This window comes from Aethalodelphis obliquidens, unplaced genomic scaffold (genome assembly GCF_003676395.1).
Source record: "Aethalodelphis obliquidens isolate GAN/ISIS:26980383/991018 unplaced genomic scaffold, ASM367639v1 scaffold6, whole genome shotgun sequence".
NCBI classification, from domain to species: Eukaryota; Metazoa; Chordata; class Mammalia; order Artiodactyla; family Delphinidae; genus Aethalodelphis; species Aethalodelphis obliquidens.
The window spans coordinates 39,156,886-39,169,038 of record NW_020837950.1 but is presented as its reverse complement, the minus strand read 5'-3'; positions in this window follow the sequence as shown (position 1 = coordinate 39,169,038).

Below are 12,153 nucleotides of genomic sequence, written 5' to 3'. Positions count from 1 at the left end.
AAAGAATATATTCAATAAAGAAAACATTTAAAAATATAACATAAGATTTTAAGAGACACAATAAACAAAGCTAAAGAAAAGCCCTGTCGATTGGAAAAATAGTATGTTAACTAATCTTATCCAAATTGCCTACAAATCAGTAAGAACGATATAGAAAGATGGGCAGGATGTGGACTGAATAATCTGGAACAGGAAACCATAATGGCCTTTTAAGTTTATGAAAAGATGTCGAACCTTTCTAGCGACCAGAGAGAGGCATGTTAAAACAGCAATATGATACAGTGTTATACCCATCAAATACGAAGAAACATGAAGTCTCATGATACCAATGGTTAGTGTGGACAAGGAGACACAGGACCTCTCATGGGCTGCTTTCAGAAGTGTAAATTGATACAAATTATTTAAAGAGCAATTTCATGATATTTGGTCAAGCTATTTCTTTCTTGGGAATATATCTCAGGAATATATCTCACAAGGAGATATAAATGAGGATGTTCACTACCACTTCATTATTGGCTATAATGGAAAAAAGAAAGATCCTAAAAGTCCCTCAGAAAAATGAGTAAACTCTGATATATTCATTCCATGAAATATTACACAGCAGTTAATGTGAGTGAATCAGCTGCCCATGATTCAACAAGCCCTGATCTCAAAACCTATTGTCTTGGGCTTCCCTGGTGGCGTGGTGGTTGGGAGTCCACCTGCCGATGCAGGGGACACGGGTTCGTGGCCCGGTCCGGGAAGATCCCACATACCGCGGAGCGGCTGGGCCCGTGAGCCATGGCCACTGAGCCTGTGTGTCCGGAGCCTGTGCTCCGCAACGGCAGAGGCCACAACAGTGAGAGGCCTGCGTACCGCAAAAAAAAAAAAAAACCTTATTGTCTAATAAGAAAAAAAGTTTCAGGAGTGTATGTCCCCCAAGATAGCTGTATGTACTTAAGACTATCAAAAACTCCTTAGAAGCATAGGAGAATGGACTGGAAACACATCGCATTCGTGTGACTAGTTGCTTCTGGGAATGGGGAAGAGGAAGCAGCACAGGGAGGGAAAGAGAACTTCACCTTTATCAGTAATATTGGATTTTTTAAAAGCTTAGGCGTGCAGGACAAAAGGTTAACACTTACTGAATCAGAGTTGTGCTGTTTATTTATAATTTTCTGTCTTATTTTCTGTATGTTTCCAATATTCCAGAATTTAAAATGTGAATATAACCATTCTATTCATTGGAACAACTGAAATCCCCTTCCAATAAATGATTCAATGATTCAATTAGTACTTTCCCCCCCGCTTTTCTAGCATAAGGTACCATTTCCTCCTGTGAAGAGTAGAGCTGAGCATTGCTGTTTAACGCAGAGCCAGAGAGAACTTTTGGGAGAAAACTATATTCAGAGAGGTTTAGTAACTTGCCAGAGGTAACCCAGCCAAGAAGTGGCAGGATTGGTGCTCACACCAAGGGTTCCAAACACTGAGCCCACTGCTCTTTCCATTGATGGAGGAATTACCTGACAAGACTCCCTTGGAGGACATTTCAGGGCTTGCATTGTGTATGTGGGAGCTCAAGGGGTGAGACGGGAGCTTAGACATTTGCTCAAAAGGCTCAGAGAGGGAAAGAGACTGGCCGGGGCCACACAACTGCTTCATTGCAGAACCTCCAAAGCCTGAATACTCCCCTCCCTGGTCTGCACTCCCCACTCCCAGCAGAGTGCTCTGGGCTAGTCCACAGCAGCACAGTCCCACACCCCACACCCCAGCTGCTGGCCAGGGCCTGGAGGAGGTCCGGGTCCCCCACTACCCACTGTACCCCAGCAGGAACTCTATGCTGATCTACTCCAAGTATCAGAAGAAGACATCTGTGTGGGAAGCCCATCTCCTGGTGACCTGATGGAAGAACATTATCTGATATCCTCACGACTCCTCACCTGGCAATCCTATCTGCTCTCTGAGAAAAGGAAAAACTAAAGGTAGAAGGGTCTCAGGCCCAGGAGTGATGTCCCTGGCATCTTTTCTTGTTTTGACATCCCTTTAAATGTCTATCTGGTGATTTGTGCTTTCTGTTCCACATAGTCTTTATTCCTTGTGTTCCTTTCTTGTTGGCATCTTCAGAAAATTCTCTGCTCCAGGCCACAGACTCCATAGAAAGTCCCCACCAGGCAGATCAGCCTCCATCCCTCCTTCCTCTCTTCCTGCCCTGGCCCCCATCCCCGAATTCACATTTCTAGACCAGCTCCTCTGGGTCTCCCACTGGGTACCTCGAGGTTTCCTGCCTCTTAGACTCCCCAAACTGCCAACTCCTCACACCTCGTCCCTCCCAAACCTCTTCCTCTTCCCTCCAGTTTCAAATGGAAAGTTCTGGAGTGATTCAGCAAGTTCACCCCCTGGAGCAACATATTTATAAGAGGAAGAATGGTGTGGTTTTGATTTAAAGTGAAGAGATAATGAAGGAATCATTACTGTAAAATTAGATCCTGCTCGTTTTCTGGAAGGTCCATGGTCATGACACATATAAGCAAAATAATAATAAATTCGGATGCACCGTTTTCAAGGCTGGAAAATTTATGCCGAACCACAGTACCACGCTGACACACTGAAAACCCGGTTCCGAGGGGCATCCCGGCGGAGGATCACGGCCCCGGGAAAGGATGCTCTTGACTGTCGTTGGCACCGCGGAGCTATGGCTCCCAGGCGCCCAGCGCAGGCCCCGCTGCTGTCACAGGCAGCTCACAGCCCTGGTTTCCGTCTTATCGGTGTCACAGGCCTCCTGAAATCGCTGATAAGCCTCCCTCGCGGCAGCCAGGATGCCGCCTGTGCAGACAGCGATTCCAGGCCTCATAAAATGGATTTATAGCTCTTGCTTATCTCCGGCCACAGGTTGTGCTTCCTCCGAGGATCCTGGGCCCTGGAATGTGTCCCCTTCAGAGCGTGGACACAGCCGAAGGATCCATCTGAAGAGGGAGTCCAACTCTCTCCGTCCCACCTCAGACCTGGGGTCGCCCCCATTCTCACGGTCCCCGTATTTTCTGTGATGCTCTGCGGTTGACAGAGCCCAGGGGACACACGGACCCACGATACACGTTGTGTTTCAAAACAACCCTGAGATGCATTCAGAACAAAATGATTTCTTCCATCTTTAAGATGACAAAGGGGGTCTTCCCTGGTGGCGCAGTGGTTGAGAGTCCGCTTGCCGATGCAAGGGACACGGGTTCATGGCCCGGTCCAGGAGGATCCCACATGCCGCGGAGCGGCTGGGCCCGTGAGCCATGGCCGCTGAGCCTGCGCGTCCGGAGCCTGTGCTCCGCAATGGGAGAGGCCACAACAGTGAGAGGCCCGCGTACCGCAAAAAAAAAAAAAAAAAAAAAAGATGACAAAGGGGAGTCTTCAAAGATTAGGTGAATTACCTGAAAATGCAGGTAGTCGGGCAGAAACAGCCTTGGACCAGCTCCTGCACCTGGGGTCACATGACCGGTCTCTCAGCAGCACCCGGGACTCTCCGCTGTAGAATAATCCTCCTTCCTTGTGGTTGCATGTTTTTTAAATATCGTTTGGCAAAGTTCTCTCATGGCTCTTGTTTGGGGAATGAAATGGTCAGATACTACCAGTCGTAGGCTGGAAATGGGAGCAGAGGTGGGGTGGAGGTAATTGGCAGGGCCCCAGAGGAAACGTCCTGGCTGCTCACAAAGTGGGATTTGTTTTGATCTTGAAGTCACCCCACCTCTGATTACTCTCCTGCTAAAATAAGCAAACAGGATAAACCCATGGACTATGCTCCAGTCTCACGCAGGGAGCTGGGGTGGCCAACCAGAGGGCAGGGGTAGGGCCTGGGGAAGACAGAGGGAAGGTCTTCCGTGGACAAAAGCAAAGGGATGCGGATGCTTGGCCAAAAGCAGTGATGAGAAGCAATCTTCCTCCAACGGTGGACGAACCCTGGGTGCAAACTGAGAATTTCCCACAGTTACCAGCGAGGGGCCCGATCCTAGGAAGACTTCTGGAATAGAGGGTCTAAGAAGAAACGTGGAAGAGGAATTGGAGTTGCCAGATGAAGAGAGGAAGGGCAAGGAGGTGTCAGGAGGAGAGAACAGCTCCAGCAGGGGTGTGGTGGCAGGACCCACACCAAAGCCTCCAGGACACTGTCAGGTGGCTCAGTGCCCAACAGCTTACCACGTACAGGTAAAGGAGATACACTCTCCAGCCAGATGCCTCGTTCCAATCTCATTTCTGTCCCTTACAAGCATCTCTTGGCCTCAGTCTTTACACCTGTAAAATGGGGTTAATGATACCAACTACTGAGTAGGGCTCTGCCAAGAGTTGTGTGGATGAGTGACGGTGTGGAAAACACTTGGGAAAGAGGCTGGCTCACAGCAAGTGTCACGTCAGCCATCAATGGTGCTCGATAGGTGTGAGCAACCGCCAAGACCAGGACACATCAAGGGAGCGGGGAGCTGGGACTGGAGGGCAGGGCGGGGCCTTCACAGGCCTCACCTGTGGACATGAGTCAGGGAAAGGGGGCACTGCTTGGAGAAGCCCGAAAGCTTTGCCTGGACGTGCTGACCATCAACAGGAAAAGCCAGAGCCTCCGAAGCTGGCATCGGGCTGTGGACGGGAAGCCCTGCCAATGCAATTAATTATAAATAAATAAATAAATAAATAAATAATAAATGCAATTAATTATAAATTATATTAATTTACACAGGCGAACGAGGTTCTCAGCCAGCCAAGCAAATATTTATGCGGGGATTTGGGAAACAATCAATGTGACCTTTCTATGTGCATGTCTGAAGCAAGAGAGGATTCTCATAGGTCAAGCTGCAGTGGTGTGTAGATGCTTAAACATCAATCCACACTCAGCTGATGCCAGGATACCTGAGGCTGAGAAACAAAGCATCATTTGCCTCTCACAATTACTGCTCTCCGGTCTGTGGACTGAAAATGTAGACCAGGAAGGGGTCAGCAGGCTGCTGGAGCAGGTCTCCTCCCTGACTGGCCCTCCAGCCCTTGCTGCCTCCTCGGGATACTAATCTGATCGTGTGCACACGCACACCGCTCCCCACCCCCACCCCCCGCCAAAGGCCTTCCAGTGTCAGCTGGACTGACGGAGGACCCTGGGGTCACAGGAGAGAAGGGCTGGAGCGGGTCTCAGAGAACAGGGTGATCACATGGCACCCAGTCTCTGTGTGACCTGGGCAAGTCCCTCCCCCTTCTTGGCCTCCCTTTCTCAGATGTGAGGTGGGGGCCAGGGAGAGGGGTAGCGACGCAGGTCTTGATGGTCCTGTCCAGTCTCCCGCCAGGGTCCTCAAGCGTGTTCTTTTCCTCTGGCTTGGGTAGGAGGCTGGGGTTGGTGGAGGGATGGTCATCAGTGGGGCCCTTCCGTCCCAAAGTTTCTCAGTTCCAGGTGACCTGGGACCAGATGGGGTTGACTCAGCTGAAGCTGATGTCCTGAAACTTTGCGCACAGGAAAAAGCACTGCTGCCCTCTAGTGGCCACTGGCCAGAATGAACTATGGCTGCGCCCAGAGGGCTCCCTGCAGGATGCAGCGAAATTCACATTTGATGGCACTGAGTCTCTGTTGTGTACCAGGACTCAGCGATGGGTCAGACATGCCCCACTCCAGCAAGTTCATCCCTCAAGGGCACAGATTCGTGGACTCTATGGATTCATACATAGCCTTTAGCTCTGTGAGCTTGGGCACATTTCTTAACCTTTTTTTGGTCTCCATTTCATCATGAAAATTGGGCTAAAAATCAAATGTCTTCCTAGCTGCAGCTAGCCATCATAACTACCTACTTATGTCCCCAATTCAGCCTCTTATCACCATACCCACAGCTCTCACATGGGACCAGGCCACCAGCATTTCTCCCTGAGAATGAGTTGGGCATTTTACAGTATAACACCAGCTCACACCCAGAGCCTGGATATTTAAATAAGGACCTGAGCTTAAGACTCCTGCCACAAACTCCCACTTTGCTTTTCCTGGGACACCTTTTAAAATAACCACTTAGTTTTCTTTTTCTATTTTTGCATGTGGCTGTCCAGTTTTCCCAGCACCAATTATTGAAGAGACTACCCTTTCCCCATTGTGTGTTCTTTGTTCCTTTGTTGTAAATCAATTGTTCATATATGTGTGGCTTTATTTCTGGGCTCTCAGTTCTGTTCCATATGTGTATCTGTTTTGGGGCCAGTACCATGCAGTTTTGATTACTGTGGCTTTGTAGTATAGTTTGAAATCAGGGGATATGATACCTCTAGCTTTGTTCTTTATTCTCAGGATTGCATTGGCTATTCAGAGTTTTTCATGGTTCTGTATAATTTTTTGTTCTATTTCTTTGAAAAATGTCCTTGGGATTTTGATAGGGATTGCATTGAATCTCTAGATTTCTTTAGGTAATAAGGACATTTTGACAATGTTCATTCATCCAATCCATGAATACAGAATATCTTTCCAATTATTTGTGTCTTCTTCAATTGCTATCAACCATATCTTATAATATTCAGGTCTTAAAAATGAAACTAGACTGCTGTCACACACCATACACAAACGTAAGTTGAAATGGATTAAAGACTTGAATATAAGACCTGAAATCATAAAACTCCTAGAAGAAAACATGGGCAGTACATTCTTTGACATCAGTCTTTACAATATCTTTCTCGATATGTCTCCTCAGGCAAGGGAAACAAAAGCAAAAGTAAACAAATGGGATTACGTCAAACTAAAAACTTCTGCACAGCAAAGGAAACCATCAATAAAACAAAAAGGCCACCTACCAATGGGAGAAGATATTTGCAAGTGATATATCAGATAAGGGGTTAATACCCAAATTATATAAAGAACTCATACAACTCAAAAACAAAAAAGAACAGATTATACAATGGTCAGTGGAGCTGAAAAGACACTTTTCCAAAGACATGCAGATTACCAAAAAGCGCATGAAAAGATGTTCAACATCACTAATTATTAGGGACATGCAAATCAAAACCACAATGAGATATCACTTCACACCTGTCAGAATGGCTAACATCAAAAAGGCAAGAAATAAGTGTTGTTGAGGATTTGGAGAAAAGGAAACCCTTGTGCACTGTTGGGGGGAATGTAAATCAGTGCGGCCACTGTGGAAAACAGTATGGCTATTCGACAAAAAATGAAGAACAGCGCCCATATGCTCCAGCTATCCCACTCTGGGTATTTATCCAAAGAACGTGAAAACGCTAATCCAAAAAGATACCTGCACTCCCGTGTTCATCATGACATTATTTACAATAACCAAGATATGGAGGCAACCTAGGTGTCCATCAACAGATGAATGGCTAAAGAAGCTACTACACACACACACACACACACACACACACACACACTGAAATACTACTCAACCACAAAAAAGATGAAATCTTGACATTTGTGACAACATGGACATACCTTGAGGGCATTATGCTAAGTGAAATCAGCCAGATGGAGAAATACAAACACAGTAGGCGGAATATAAAAAACTGACAAACAAAACAAAGAAATGAACAAAACCAAAATAAGTGAACAAACCAAACTAAAAAATAAAACAGGTAGATACAGAGAACAGAATAGTGGTGACCAGGAGGGAGGGCGCTGGGGGAGAGGGTTAAATGGGTAAAGGGGGTCGACTATATGGTCACGGATGAACACTAAGTTTTTGGTGGTGGGCACGTTGTAGGGCGCGCAGGAGAGGGAATACAGTGCTGTATACATAAAACATACAATGTTGTAAATTAATGTTACCTCAATTAAAAATAAACAATACATTTTTAAAATTAAAAGAACCACTTAGAGTTGAGCCTGAGAAGTTGGTGACCTCCACCCCAAACATCTTGTAAGAGGTGCTTGCCACTCTGTTCTCTATCCATGCTCTGCCTGCCCTTGACCTGGGACGGAGGACGGCCCTTCCTCCAGCTCACTGTGTTCCCCACCCCCGTTTCTGGGATGTATAAGTGATAAATCTTGTGTCTTGACTTCCTTTGTGTGGATGTATTGAAACTCCGCCTTTGATCAAAACAACCCAGGGTTTTCACTTCCCGAGAGTGGGAGACTGTATGCAGGGGGAGCTCCCTGTGGACCCTGTGTAGGTGGTTTGTGTTTCCTCGTTCAGCACGTCACCATCTGCATGTCCTTTTTTTTTTTAATTGAAGTGTAGTTAACTTACAATGTTGTGTTAGTTTCAAGTGTACAGCAGTGATTTATATATATATATATATATATATATATATATATATATATACATTCTTTTTCAGGTTCTTTTCCATTATAGGTTATTATAAGGTATTGAATATAGTTCCCTCTGCTGTACAGTAGAGCCTTGCTGTAGGACAAGGCAATCCTTACTGCCCAAATCACAGATCCATAATTCATGACTCAGATGACCCAAGGTAGGCAGACCAGAGCGGTACCTGGGAAACACCAAGTATGCCAGTCCCCAGACTGGATTCCCACTCTGCATCAGGAAACGTCTAAATCCTTCCATTTACAGGACTCAAGGAGCCTGTGTCCACTTGCTCACTTTACAGACGGGAAAACAGTGGGTCAGAGAGCATGGCGGACGTCCACAGACACGTCCACGTGAGCTCGAGCCCAAGGTCCCTGACGCCCAGGGCCCTGCTCGCTTGGCCTCCTTAGGCTCCGCTTTTGAGGTTTTAAAAGGTCAGTGTATTTCCTCTTACCTGCAGAAAGGAAGCCAATGTGACAGGGTGAATGGGGTGGCTGTTTCCACTGAGGATTTTTTCTCCCCCTATGAGAATCTGGGAGGAGAGAGAGCTAGAACTCATCAAAATCAGCTTGCGGTCTCCAGGTGCCACCTTCACCTCTGGGGCTTCGTCCCTGGACCCTCAACACTGACCCCCCACCCAGTTCTCCAGGCCTTGCTTCCGGCTTGGCGGCAGACGGCAGCTCTCTCGCCCCCGACAAAGGTCAGGCCACAGGCATGTAGTAGGGTGTGGTGACTCCTGGGTTGACAGCCAGCGCTGCAGGGTCCCACGGGCACTGCTTTGCATCGTGGGGAGTAGGGCCAGTGGTGGGGACCAGTCTGTGGCCAGCCAGTCTCAACGCTCCATTCAAATCCTCTGTACAGGGTGCTGGCCTCGGCCTGGGCACGTGGACACCTGGGGCTGGTTAATCCTTCGTCATGGCTGAGCCTCCTGTGCATTCTAGGAGGTTTGGCAGCATCCCTGGCCTCCACCCACTAACGCCAGGAGCATCACCAGGTGATCACCCACTCGTGATAATCAAAACGTCTCAGACACTCTCGCGTGTCTTATGGTGGAGGCAAAAATCACCCTCCGGTTGAGAACCACTAAGCTAGGGCCAGTGGCATCTTCCCTCTTTGCCTTGCCCCCAAAATATTCTTGTGAGGTCCTGGAGCAGAAAAAAACATATTGTTAAGTTTAATGTTAGAACATGCACATTAATGGGTGACACAGGCCCTGGCGTGACTCTGGGGTAGCACTTCTCCGCCTGGCCATCACACAAGGCCATCACTGTGCCAGCTCCTAGAGGCATTGAGTGTCCCTGATCCAGTCCAACCCTTTCCTTTCATGGAGGAAGGAAATGTGGCCCAGAGAGGGTAAGCGACCAGCCTGAAGTCACACAGCGGACTTCCTTGTCTCATTCCCCACCCAGGACTCTTTCCACTGCCCCACAGCAAGCCTGGATCCAGCCAGCACCAGTCAGGAGGCATAAACTTTGGGGAGGGGGGGCAAAAAGTTCTATCCCAACAGGAGAGACACAGGTAGAACCTCATTTTCCTGTTATAATGCTGTGAAAATGTGCAAAGCAAAGTGTTGTAAAAACTTTGTGAAAGTGTCGACTGGGGCCAGGGCAGTGGAATAATGAACAAAGCCTGTTCTCCCTGTGAGCCGGCTAATAAAAGGAAGAGCCCAAAATTGTTTGTTGCTATTATAAGGGTGATTTTCCCCCTATAAAAAGAGTAAATTTCATTTACAGGGACCCTAGGCAATTTTCCGTCTAATTTGATGTTTTATAATGTCTGCAAAGCCACACAGCCTTAGTCAGCTGTGCGGCCGTAGACATTTTATTTTCAAATTTTCAAGGTTATTGGTTCATCAGGAGCAAAGAAAAAATGTGGCTGGATTTTCATGGGTCCTGGTGAGAAAGGGGTCAGCGGATGGTCTGAGAGACGGACTGGAACTGAACTTGCTGCGAAGCCCTCAACCCCACGCATTTCTCTCCCCTAGAACGTAAGGCTGGAAAGGCTAGGGGGAGGGTCACTGCCCCGGGTGAGGCGCCCACCCAATCCTCATGCTGCCCAACCCAGAGCCCCGCCCTGGGCCCCTGTCTCCAAGTCCGGAGCCCTGCTCCTGCCGGGCAGGCTACCCCGTGAAACCACTTTTGTGGGTTTTCTCATTTAATCATCACAACAGCCCATGGTGCGTGGGACTATTGTTATCCCCAGTTTACAGAGGGGAAAAGCTGGCTTGGAGGTGGGGAGCCCTATCTGAACCTAGTCGTTGGTGCTGAGGTCCAACCACCCTGTCTACAGTGGGGCAACACTCTTTCCCACAATCGTTGCACTGATCCTCTCCGGTCCAGCTCATTACCTTGCGCCCCAGCGTCATTCTGTAAAACAGGCATGATGACTCTGTTTCCCTGGGAAGTTCTGAAGCTTCAGTGAGCATTCGCTGGTGAAAAGCAGCTCTGAGAAGATGGCTGGGCTGAAGCCCGGACAGATGGGGTCCCTTCCTGCCCGAGAGCGAAATGGAGGAGGGGTTATGGGAGGAAGGAGGAGACAGGAGAGGTGAGAAGAAGCAGGGTGATGGAAAATGAGAAAGACAAACGGAGAGGCACAGGGCGATGTGGAGAAGAAGCCCAGTTAGAGTAAACAAGACCTGGGCCTTACTCTGCGCCAGGCTGGGCGCTTCACACTTTTATAGCCATTCAGTTCTCACCCCGGGACAGTGGAGACTATGGTGTCTATTTTAGAGATAAACCTCTACTGCAGGGGCTGTGTGTGGGCACCTCCCACACCCCGGAGGAGGCCGTGTCAGGGTTCCTAGCCCAGCCTAGGGAACAGGGTGGGCAATCAGATCCCCAGCTCCTGGGAAAGTTCCGTTTATTCCTAGGATCTCTCTTCTTCCAGGCCCATCTCTGTGCCAGAGAAGAGAGACTCTGTGGATATTAAAGAGACTGTTTCAAATAAAAGTATTATTTTAGGTAACACCTCTTCTTATAGAAGTAGAGAATACCACAGATGAACTCAAGGAAAATTAAAATCACCTGAATCCTAACCCAAAGACATAGCTGCATACGTTTCTAGATATTTATATCAAATGGATCATCATGTATATTATACTTTGTAAGTTTTTTTTGGTCAATAACTATGATGGACAACTCCCCACAAGTTAATATTCTGGGCAGCATATCTAATGGCAGTAGGGTGCTGCACTGTATGGCTACAGCAAGACATTTTCTAACCATTCCCTTTCAGTTGGACGCTTAGGTTGTTTTTAAAGTTTTGCAATGGTTTACAACACAGAGTTGGACAGCCTTGTAACTAAGGTGCGTGTCCTTGTTTGCAAGAGCCCTTTAACTGCAGGCAGAATGGCAGGGAGCCCAGACGGGCCTCAACTTCCAAGAAATCAGAACCCATTGCCACCTCCCGTGTGGAGCAAAGCCAGGATGCCGTGGCCATGAACCCCTCTCGGCCACCCACTGTATGTGGTCAAGGTGAAGTCTGGGTTTCCTTGCCGGTTAAGTGAAGTTGTTAACAACACTCCCTTCCCCTGGCTGAGTGAGGACTAAACTCAGTACCGGCACACCTTGGGATCTCTTTCCAGATCTCCCTGAGAAAATGTAACCAACCAGCAGACCTCAAGGCAGAGAGTATCCAATCCCCTCGTGGGTAAGATGGGCAGGATGAAGAAGTGGCAGGAACTGATGGGGATAACACATGTGTGGCTTTTTACTTAATGTATTTATACTTAAAAAAAGAAAGGTAAAGTGAAAGCCGAAATCTGAACTCCTGGCTATTGAATGTTGGGAAACCCGTGTGTTTTAAGGGCACCAGTATTTGTTTTAATGGGTGCGGTGAGACATGCAGATGCAGAAATAGCTCTCCTGAGGGAAGAAGTTTTTTTTCTGGAGACGTGAGACACGCCATGCCATGCAGGGCCACTTGAAGGAGCGCC